This window comes from Phasianus colchicus, chromosome 18 (genome assembly GCF_987193195.1).
Source record: "Phasianus colchicus chromosome 18, bPhaCol1.hap1.1, whole genome shotgun sequence".
NCBI lineage: Eukaryota > Metazoa > Chordata > Aves > Galliformes > Phasianidae > Phasianus > Phasianus colchicus.
The window spans coordinates 13,125,378-13,137,436 of NC_143453.1; the positions used below are offsets into that span (position 1 = coordinate 13,125,378).

Sequence of the window (12,059 nt, forward strand, 5' to 3'; positions counted from 1 at the left end):
TTCCAAAGCTTCACTTGGATCACTGAAATGCCTTAAAGGATGCCTGGTTTGGCTCTTATTCTGATGCCTGGTTTGGCTCTTATCTGATGCCTGGTTTGGCTCTTATCGATGCCTGGTGCCCTGCATTTTCAGGCAGTCGGGACTACCCCACTGCAGAGGTAACAACTGCAAACTACTGCTAAGAAACTTGGTTTATCTAATATGAAATGGGGAGGTTGGTGGCCCTGCATGTGCCAGGGGGGTTGGAGATTCATGATCCTTGAGGTCCCTTCCAACCCTGGCCATTCTGTGATTCTGTGATTCTATGATTATCATTGGAGCGAAACCCCTTTTACATTTGGAAAAGCAGGCCGGCTGGCTTTCACCTTCACTTTGCTTTCAGACACGGACCGCTGCCGTTTTCTGCCCTGAGTTTTGTTGAGTTCCTCGGATCACGGCTTCTCCCTTTTCGTTCCAACCGCTCCGCCCACCTTCACCCGGCAGTTCCCCCTGTAAACCACCGCTCTGCCTGCTAGGTGGCACTGGCCAGCCACCAGCGCCGGCCCGAAGGCAGGTGGCACTGAAGAGCCATCAGGGCACATGGCCACCCTTTGCTCGTCACTCTATTTACTTTCTGCAATGGCATTTTCTTTGCTCAGATTACTTAATTCCTTATCCACAGCACTGACTTGACACTAACAATTCTACTCATGTCCTCTTCCTACGTTATGAGGAGTATCAACTTGCTATTAGCATAGCTACAGGGGACCAGGTACTTCTGAATCCATCCGTTGGTCAAAAACAATTAAAAACAAACAGAAGCCCTACAATTTCTTTGGGTTTCTGTGATCAGCTTAGTTTGAGTACCAGTATTTTCCAAACAATAACTCTATGAAGGTGGGTGAAGTGTAATTCAACTTTTCTGCCTGAAAGCAGCATTAAAAAGCTGTTTCTGAGCAGACACTGAGGGGTGATACATGAAGATGGTACATAAAAATGTGTCCACCAATGCATGGAGGAGGAAGCTGAAGCTTTTGTTCCTATCTGCAGAGCACCCAGCCCTACTGCTGTGTCCCCACTGTGTCCTGTCCAAAGTAAAAAAAAATAACACCATCAAGCCAAATTTGGAAACCAAGTTAGGCACAGATGGAAACAGAAGTGCCTTTCTTCTAAGTATCCATGGTTCAAACCATTCTGGCTACACTTTGTGTGCCCCCATCTCCCTTCAGCCTGGTCTTTTATGCAGCAGCATGTCTGCTTCTCACATCCATGGGCACAGGTCTCACCCAGCACCAGGCATGCACACATGGGTGTGATTTCTTGGAAGCTGAGGGTGTACTCTCTGCTCAGATGGCAAGCTCCCTGGCTGAGGTTGCTTGAAGACAATGCAGGTGTCACAGTATCTTCCTTGCATGCCTGTAGATGTTTTCCAGGTAGGTGTGGTTATGCTCCTACCTGGCTCATCAGATTCTCCCCAGATGTCCATGCTTCCAGTGACAACTCCAGGTCTAGCTTTCTCATTAATTTTTTTTCAGCCTTATAATTATCATGCACACATGAAACTGAACATGGTGTTACATCCTACCATATTATTTCCAGGTGCCAGACACCTAATTTCTGTGGTTTTTTTTTTTTTTTTTTGTCTTCATTGAGAATGTGTGTATCTCTCAATTTCCTTAGGGATGCTTGGAACTGACTGCCCCCAAACCTTAGAGGGATTGAAATACAAGTAGAGCTTTTTATGCACACCAGCTCTGAGAAATCTTGTTGTGAGATTTTAGGATGTTTCTCCTCATGTTCCCACCTTTTCACTCTGTTCGCTCTGAGGTTATAATCTGTATAACAAAGTTGGCAGACAGACTGAAACGCTTGTGCATTAAGCCATTCCTGTACAAAGCCTGGCACCTCTGTTCTAATGTCTGATCAAAGTGGGTTTGAACTAAGATGTGTGCCTGTGAACTGGCAGGGGCACACAGTCTTTCTGCTGATTCTGTTCCTAGGGTGGTGAGCTTCCATGGAAGGAAGGAAGGAAGACTGAGGGCAGGCGGGCGCTTTGTTGAGGTCTCGAAATGACACACAGATTTACAAAAGCAGGTCCTTCTAAACCCAACTGCCTAAACCTGCCTGAAATAACTCCAGGATTCATTTTCCCCTGTTTAGATAACATAGCACAAGGACTTTTGTGTATTTGCTTACCCATTCCTCTCACGCAGCATGAAGCAAATGGCTACCTACACCTCCCTGGCTATTTGCAAGGCTACTTAGCCTTAAAACACAGCTGGGAGCAGCACCACCAATCTTAAATTAACTTTCCCAGTGGGGGAAGAGTCTTGAATTTTTCCTTATCTACTTCACTGGGTCTTGTGCTGACAGTCAGGTTTGCTGTTCTCACCACTGTTAAAGTGTTCTTCTCTTTATTGGGTGTACTGTGAACAAGCCATCAGTCCAGACCTTTCTGATACAGCTGTTGTGATCTACCTTATCTTTATTTGCTCCTCGAGCCACTTTGGTAAGGCTGGACAAGACATCTTCTGGAAAAAAAAAAAAAAAAGCAACTTTGAACTCTGGAAGAGCAACTAGCAAATACCTTTACTATCGGAGACAGAGAGCTTAAGATGCAGCTGGGATACAGCTAAAGTGCATGCAAGTTGCAGATATCTGCACAGAAAGTAGCTGAGAGTCACTGGTCACTGGTGTTGAAGCTATTAGGGAATTCTTAAGGATGTGTTAAATGGCAGGCTCGCTTCACTAATTAATCACCTTGCTCAGGCTACAGAGAGTTTTGGTCATAGTTGGCAGTGATGGCAAAGAAAAAACGAGCTATTAGCTATTAGCTTGCAGCTAATACAGTGATTTTTACATGGACAAAGGAAGAACTCTGTATAATTACAATAAAAATGTTTACGTTCATTGATACTGTTACTGCAGATGAACTGGCTACTGTCTTTATAACATTGCCAGGGGGAAACAGAACGAAGATACAGCCTAGATTTCTGCACAGATGTATTTTGTGGAAATGGTCAGTAAATCGAAATGATCTCAGATCACTTTGCATTTTACCAAACAGCAGCTTGGTCTGGCAAGCTCTGCACATGATTCGTGCGGGCATCTGAATAGCCCCTGCTTGCTCAGTGTGATTACTGAAGTGCTTAAAGTTAAGTGTGTAAAAAGTTAAATGTGTAAAGTTAATGTCTTTGCAGAAGGAGGGACGCAAAATTCAAATAGCGTTTCCCCTCAACATACTTCTAATAGGTGCATTAAAAAAAGTCAGAACAAAACTTCAGATTTCTACTGATTCTACAAATGTAAATGCCGTGTCTTCACCTGTGCCACGGATGGCACAAAGCGCAGTCAGTCCTTAACAAACAGACAAGAGTGATAAAAAGCCAATATGCAAATTGCGTTATACACCAACGTGTTTTCTTAATTTGTGTATGAGGCTCATTTAAGATTCCAATATATGTACAAGTTATAATCTATACAATGTTCCTTAACACGCACTTGAGACCTCATCAGTGATGGGGGAGATAATCTTCACAAATGCCTTTTTCATCAGTCAAAAGCTCGGCGGGGCTGCTGGGTGCCGGTGGTCGTGTCTGGGCTGACTGTGTGGGTGCAGGGAAGGGGCGGCTCGGGGTGGGGGAGCCCGTGTCATTCGGTGGGAATTGCCTGCTCCCACAGCGGCAACATTTATCGCAAAAGCAGGAAATTGCTTATTATTAAATAGCTGGCAAGGGAGTGGGAGCCGATGCTGTTCCACACTGGCACAGCACTTACTTTGCTGCTTTCCCTGCCTCTCCTCATTCCGTTCTTTCTTTTTCTTCTTCCCCCTCTTTCTCTCTCTCCCCTCTCTCTCTCTCCTCTTCTTTTTTTCATTTTGGCTTCTATTCAAATGTGGGTCAGGGGTGAGCGGCTCCCAACGTCACAAGCTTGCAAGATGGCGCTGGGAGGAAGGCTGTGAGATGAGGAACAGGCTGGTATAAACCGAGAGGACAGGAGAGGGAGAGGAGAGGGGCAGGGGAAGCAGAGCCGCTGCTCCAGATGCACTAAGAAGGTAACGCGGGGCGGGGGGGGGCGATGGGCCGCGCGTCCCGCTCGGGCGCTGCGGGGCTCGCTGCAGCCCAGCCCTTCTGCCCGCTCTTTATTTGCAGCCCTGTTTATTTGCCCATCTTCACGGGGCCGCTCGGGAGAGCCGCGGTGGTGGCCCCTCTCTCCCTGCTCTTTGGTAGCCCTGCCCAGCACCGGCGGCAGGTCCCGGGGAAAACAAAATGGGATATACGTATTTTTGCTCTCCCCTCGCCCTCTTTCCGTGCCCCGGGGCCCCTTCCCCTCGCGCTGCCCCGTTGCTTTGGGGCCGGGGCTTGCGTGCGGCGCCTCTGCCACCGTGCGGGTCTGGGGATCGCAAATGCGGGCTATTCGGCTGCAGCGGCTAGAAACTTTCCCCCTCCTGTCGTGATATTTGTGTGCGCGCGTGTGTGTGCGCGCACACGGGTGTGCGCTGCCCCTTCCTCGCGGTGCTGGGCTCGGGGCGGGGGCCGCAGCTGCTGCCCGCTGGGGCCGGCCGGCGTGGGAGCGAGCGGCAGCCCCGGAGCAGCCTCTCTCCATCTCCATTCACCCTCTGCAAGTGAGCCGTAATTTTTCTATTATTTTCTTCCGAAGGGTCGGAGCGGAGCCTCGGGGTGCCGGGGGGGCGTGTTTGCGCCGGGGATCCGGCCGTATTGTGGAGGAGAGGGCAGGGAAGTGGCTCCCGGTACTCGCATCGCCTCCTTCCCCCTCCTCCGTCCCTCCGCGGGGCTGAGAGGCGCCGAGCCAGGCCGGCAGACCCCGGGCACACTGCCAGCCCCTGCCCCACCGGGCACCCCAACGGAGACCGCGGTGAACTTTTGCCCCAGCTCCCTCTTGTCCCCCTCGGCCCTTTGGGATGACGGAGCCGCCAGCTCCTTTCGCCCTGCCTGCGGCCGCGGCTCTCCGGCTTTTGTTAGAGCTCCGTCTGGGCTCAGCGCTCGGAGGCGGCAGCGCGCATCCTCCCGCGGCAAGGGGCTGGCAGGACCCTGCCTCCGGCTTTGTGCCCCCGGAGGAAATGCATGGCCTCGGCCCCGCCATGCCGGAGCAGCGCTGTCCGCCCCGCTCAAGAAACAAACAAAAATATATATGTATGTGTGCGTGTATAAATGTAAAATAATGAATGCTCTATGCGCAAGCTGGCAATATCGCTGCGAAACGCGCACTGCTATAGTGTAAGGGCCAGGCGGGCTGCCCGGTCCCGTGTGCAAGAGCGGAGCGTACCCGGCCGCGCTCTGCATCTCCCGGCGGTGCCAGCTCTGCTTTTTGTTTGTCTGCCTGCATGTAAAAGGAAAGCAAAGTCGGAGGGTGCGGGGGGCGACTCGGGGAGCCCCGCGGTGCCCGCAGCCCCCTGCCTGCTCCCGGCCCCTTTTGTATAGGGCGGGAGAAGTGAATTATTGACTTCTGCTTGGCCGCGGCCCAGGTGGAAGCGGGCACGGCGGTGGGCGGGCGGCTCTCGGCACGTCCCCCCCCGCTGCCCGTTATCGCGGCCGCCAGCTGCGCTGCGCCCGGCCCCGCCGCCGCTCCGTGCCCGCTGCCGCCCCGCGGAACCCGCCGCAAACTCGGTGCCATGTGCCGGGAGGAGCGCGACTTCGGGGTCGATAGCCGCGAGCTGGGCGAGGGTGTGCCTCTCCATAGAATGAATGAATGATGTACGGCAGCGAGTGTCGAAGCAGGCAGCTACCGAAATCTCCCTAGATGTTGCGTAGTTAGAATAAACCTGGGAGCAGTAAGATCATCGAAAGTGCATTCTGGCAATAAACCGTCCTTTGACCAATGCTGGTTTAAATTTATTGTGGAATGCTGTTTATATTTGAATGGCTTCCATGTTTTTCCACAAATTAAAGGGGAAAACAATACGCAATAGTAACTTTCATTGGAAAATGTCAGAACTATGAGCAGATGTTCACTGTGCTTGATAAATAGTGTATAAACATCAGTATTTCGAGATGACTTATTACTATTTTTTCATGACTCAGAATCATTGTATGTGCTACAGCAGCTCTGAAGAGAAAGCTGTAAATTGCTCCTTAGGATTTAACAGGAAATATACATGGAGAAAATGACATATAAAAAGAAAATTGACTTATTTCCACAACTGCAAGTGGCTTCCTTTTCGCACCTATTCAATAGCAATCTAATCCTAAAAGCAGTGGGAGCAATTATTTGCAGTGGCGCCTGACATTGTAGGTCTAATTATTTAAATCAGTTTAACTTTTGATGGTTGACCCATCAGGTCAATTTTGTGTGCCCTTTGTTGTATTTATTTAGGGGGAGAAGAAAAAAAAAAAAAGAGGGGAGGGGATGGTTCTTCAAACTTGCCACCTGCTACTGACATATCATTTTAGCTCCGGAGGAGATCAGCATTAGGAATAAGCTGCCTCTTGCATTTGTTACTTTCCACTCTAACACGGGTAAGGGAGCCATACATCAATGGTTTGTTCTTTCGCATTGGAAATGCATCACTTAATCATGGCAAACTCACGTGGCTGGAGGGGTGCAAGCAGGAGGAATGGGAGAATCTGATGCTCTAGGTTTTTCATTCATGATGCTTCCTAATTATGTGAAATGCAGATGAGATGCACGTACATAAAAGGGGTGATTTTTCAATGTTTGGGGGGAAGGCTTCTTCCAAGGACCTGTGTGAGCTCTAAATCTTTAGTGCATAAAGACGTAGCTGATGGCACGTGGTTGTGTCAGTGCCAAATTGTTTGGCAGAAGTCAATGTATGACAAGGGGTGGGGGAAGGAGAAAGAGGAGGTTGGAAGCCTTATTCTAGGAGGGTACATCTTCCAATTTTTCTGGTTAACTGTTTAGAACAACTAGAATCTAATGCTAGTTGGTTTGGTTGTGTCATTGAGACTATCTAAAAGAGCCACTATACCCCTAACACTATAACTATAAAAATCTATGGTCACAGTATAAAATTTGAGGTGAACAGTAGTTCTTGCAACAGGGCTTCATAATTTCCAGCATCTTTACAGCCCACAGTAATTAAGAATTCTCAAACATAAACTGTATGCCTGCATTCCTGGTATAGCACATGGTTATTTTTGAGCTCCTGTTACCTTTGATGATAAATGTAGTGAAACAGGATAATATTTGAAAACTGAAGCACATCTACCTTCATATCAGAACTGTTATGTGTGCTGAGTGCAGTGTTCAACCTTCTAATTCAGGCTGAGGAATGTATCATAGCTTGAAAGACAGAAGGTATTGGTATGACGAGGTTGTCATGTTTCATCTACAGAAAGCCAGTCTTCTGGTCCCCTGCACAATTCAGACTGATGAAGTGTTTGAACAAAGCTGCAGTTCCTGACAGTATCAGTGGAAGAATTTTACCACAAAGTGGCATTTCTTATAGCAGCAAATGTGCTCTTAGAATGGAAGAGAACAGAACACATCTGTGACATAGGCACTACATCTGCTGTACAGTGACAGGCAAAGCGCAGTGGGAAGGAAGACTCTTTCAGCATCAGCGGGCATACTCACCCTGCTGGACTGGGAGAAAAATTAACAGGGCTCAGCTGTGGAATTGCAACAGCAGAGTCCCGACCCAACCATAACCAAGAGGATGTCTTTTAAAAATAAAGATGACTTCTCTTTTGCTTTGGTGTGGATTGAACACCAGTGATTAAGCCACTACAGCTGATTAAATAGGTTTTTATCTTGCTGTAGTCTCGGGAGCAAGAACAGTGTATTGCAATAGCGATTTCAGACTGCTGTGCTGTAGCTCTAAGGCAAAGCAGCTGTATTGGCTTGTCTACTGTTTTTTTTTTGTTGTTTGTTTGTGTTTTTGTAATCAGCTATGGCAGTATGCTTACTCCTCTCAAAAGCAGCAGAAACAATGTTTAAAAAAAAAAAAAAAAGATCCTGAGAGTTGAATTTTCTTGTTAGCATCTCCAGCTTCCAACAGAATGCCAATTTGAAGCCGGGTTTCTTTCCTTGAAGTGTACAAGTATTACCAGCTAGCTGTCCAAACTTGTAAGTTACTCATGTGTCTTGTTAGTAATTCCTGGAAAGAAAATTCACCCTCCAGTGCCGGCTCCCATGAAACAAGGAAGAAACAAAATGGTGAGGTCAATCCTGCATTTTAAGCTAATATAAAAGGGATTGTTACAGTAGCTGTAAGAGGGAGACTACAACATTGCAATAGCTGTACCTCTGTTGACAGGTGGGAGAAGTTTTGTTCTGCATCTGTGTTTGGATGACGGCCCAGTGCTGGCCACACACTGCAATCCAGGATTAATCCTCACATAGTGTTTTCTTTCTATATATCAAATTTCTCATTTTGTTAATAAGCACAGCCTAGCATGCACTTCAAGTCAGCTGTTCTGGAGTGGAAGCAACAGCGTTTTTGCATTATTGAAATGACAGCTCTCATGCTTCCCTAGAGCCTGTATTGTCTGATCAGGGCAAGACGGAGAGCGATCCTTCTAATCACAAATCCTGAACAGGGATTCTAATTACTGATTTTATTTAATGGAAAGAGGTGGGGAATCTAGTCTATCCAGGATCACATATGAGCTGTATCACGTTTTCTTACATGCATAGGATATGAAAGGGTGAAAGAACGATCTTATAAACTGGAAACTTCAAGAGGATGTTTGGAAATGGGCCTGCTGTGGGAAATGGTTTTCAGCAATGGATGTCCTTCAGCGTGGGCTTTCCTTCTAATGTAGAAAGGACAAAACTGCTCAGTTCTTCTCCAGAAAGCACACTTTAACATGCACAGACACCTAAGCAGGGATATGAAAGGCCCAATCTTCAGCAGACAGTAAGGAGAGTTCATAGAAGTGCAAGGAGATTCCTGCTCTAAACAGTCACCAGTCAGCCATAAAAATGGCCTTGAGAATGGGATATACTTGCTTTTGTAAAACATCCTGAGAGATCAATGCTGGAACTAAGAACAGTAACTTCGTGTTCTTGCAGTTTTAGTTATTGGATGAATAAAGATGCCAGTGGTGTCCTCATTCAGTTCTGGATGGGAGGCAGAAAACATTTTGCTTCATTGTGCTGGTCTGAGGCTTTAGCTGTCCTTCAGTCTCTTGGGTAAAGGCAGAGGGCTAGCTTTCAATAATATATCAGTTTGCCCTATACTCTCCCTTCACTCACTGAACCAAACAATATGCAAGATAAAATTATCTTCAAATCGGTCTTTTGTCATGGGTTTGAAATGAGAGCCATGACACAATGACTGGAAAAGAAGCCTCATAGGGCAAGCAATGTTAATATCTTCTTCATACTGGGCTAGTCCCATTTATTCAAGAACTGGTTTAAGATGACAAGGGTGTACAACAGATTTCCTCCCCCCAAATGTGAACTCACTTCCTATTGTGTAAGAAAGTGTTCAGTGCATGGATTCAGTTTTCCAGGAGACCCATATAAATGTCCATAAAGACACTGTAATGTAGGACTCCAATTATCACAATTCCATAGCTGTCAAGATGCCACCAGCCAGTTTGACAGTTGGGAGGTCTTCTCTGTCCAACAAAGAACGGAACAGAATTGACGATTTGTGTTGCCAGTTTAAGCTAGGAATTGAAATTAGCCAACAAAAAACCTTGTTTTAAAGCCTGCTTGCTTGCCTGTGTGGTAGGATCTTTCTGGTTTGTATCTATTAAGGCATGTTGACGTATAACTTAAAATAAAATTAGTAAATTTGGCATTTTTCCTGTTAGATAGGAGGACAAAGTAAAGACCTGAGATGCAAACCAGAAGCACAATTATTTTACTGTGCTGTTTCTGATAAATGTATCAAGCAACTTCTCATATAGCATTGATTTCAATTGATGCTAAAACTAAGTATTTTGATGTGCTAAATAAAAACAATATACGGAAAATACTTTTTAAATCAAAATACTTCCTAAGATTCCTCCTTCTCTCACTTATTCTGTGATTCTTAATCAGCTGTTTTAAGTGCAAAACAAATTACATTTTCTTTGAACAAAAGGGAATTGATTATTTTCTAGCTATGCTTTCTTTACAAACTTAGAACTAGCACTTATTAGTCTCTAACAATTAGTTTCAGTTTGGAATGAAGTTGGCTTTCCTACCATTTCCCAAATCTCACTTGCTTCCTCCGCTCTGGAAGAACAAGTTATTGAACTTTGAACTACAACTGAACAAAACCATCCCCTCTGTCTCTTAGCAAGAAGGTTCTGATGCAAAAAGTTAAGTGACCAGAATTTGATGGGAAAAAAAAAAAAAAAAAGTAGTGGCTTTCTCTGCTTAAGTTTGGACTTCACTAGGAAACACTGTGTGTGTGCGTGCACACACAGAAAACTGGTATTGTTTTAAACATGAGCTATTTAGGAGAACTTTTGAAATTATACCAGACTTGAACTTGTGCTGTTTTTACTTAATGTTTTTTTCCCTAGCCCTGGAAGGGAGAATTGCTTTGCTATTCTTAGTTTCTGTTCATCCTTATAATGTATTCAGAATGGTTCTTGTGCGGAACTTTTTGCATCAAACTTCTCAAGTCCTTAAAAAAGGCTCTGTGTCCATTTTCTTGGAAGTTCAGATGCTCAAAGAAAAACATGGATGTCCTAGGTAGGAAAAGTATCTACCAAAGTTGTATCTGGCAGAGAATCCACTAAAAATGTTAAAGAAGTGTGCATAGCCAGGACTGAAGTACCAGCATGCTAAATAAAAGGAATTTTGGCATGAGAATGATAGCTGTCTTGTAGTTCTACAGATGGCAGCAAACTGGTATTTGGCCGAGGGTGCTTTAAAAGTGAAATAACTTAAGACTTGGGAAATGTTTTACCCTGAAAATTTGGTTTTAAATATTTACTGTTATGAACTGAACATGTATGCATGAATTGTACACAACGGTGAATGAACATGTGCATGCATTTAATTCTTCTGAGTGAGCTGTGGACTAGGAACTCGGGGTTCGGTTTGCATCACTTCTTTAAATTTTTCATGCTATGGCCATAAAGAAAGTTAAACAACTTAAGTCTTCTTCATGTTTAAAGAATGGAGGATACAATGTCCTTGGTATTTATCTTATAAATGCACATCATATTTAAATGTTTGTACAATTGGGCCCTGACCTTACTAGGGACTGTAAATGCTGTCATCTTACACTTAATTCTAATTGAGCTTCAAAATGGTAAAGTTGCCAAAGGTTATGCAGTAATCATGGAGGGCAAAGAAGAATAAAGAAGATAGCTCTCCAGTCCTTCCAATAAGCTACATTTCTCTTTCTTACTGTACTTATTCCAGCAATGCTTTCAAAATTGTCACAAAAATGAAAACACGCCAGCTATAAATTCCCCTGCAGTGAACACTGGTATTTTTTGGAAGGTCTGTTCTGCACCACCAGTCTCTTCCTGGAAGTAAATAAATCCCTCTACATAATCACTTTTGGGATGCGCTGAGCAGCAGCTTTTACTTTTTTTTTTGTCTTTCCTCCTTGAGTTGCATGGTGCAGTGCCAGTATACAGCATGATGCCACAGTCCTGGAAATTCTTGGAAAAGCACTTCCGTTTGCTCTAGGTAAAAATTATATTGGCAGCAAAACTGACTCTGCTGTTTACAAGCTGGCAGCATTCATAAGTGAACTCAGAGTAGCTTAATGTATGCAGTTCTGCATACCCTTCCAAGATGCAGAGGTGTTGGCCTGTTATTATGGGTGGTGTCTCTGGAAAGGGAATGTCTCCAGTATTTCCCCAAGTGTGGGCTTTTTAGGAGCTGCAGGCAACTGTCTTGTCCCAGTTTTGCTAGACCTTCCAGTTTCTGGTTGTTAATTTTAAGTGATGGCTGTAATTGAGAGGACTATTCACCATTGTCTTAATTCTGACGATCTGTATTACCAGGACTAAAACAAGGGCTTCAGTATGTTTGCCATTGGTTTGCTGTTTGGTTCTGGAAAAATAATCTCATCCCTTTGTACCTTTCCATTGTTATGTGTGTTTGAAGATGGGCTGAATTTCCATCAGCGTTTAACAAACAGTGAATAACTGTAGTAGCCACTATGGTCTAATATTTTACCCTGCTAATGGTGCAGGAGG

General features: G+C 45.2%; 1 protein-coding gene across 4 annotated transcripts in view; it reads left to right on the plus strand.

The window, feature by feature from the left end:
• Positions 1–3,551: 3,551 nt before the first annotated feature.
• HIC2 (HIC ZBTB transcriptional repressor 2) overlaps positions 3,552–12,059 on the plus strand; it is an 84,007-nt gene continuing 75,499 nt past the window's right edge. For 2 of the 4 annotated variants that reach the window (XM_031592850.2, XM_031592849.2), the window contains exon 1: positions 3,557–4,033. The gene's annotated coding sequence lies outside the window, so the exon portion shown is untranslated. The other 2 variants (XM_090120900.1, XM_090120899.1) reach the window with 2 other exon arrangements.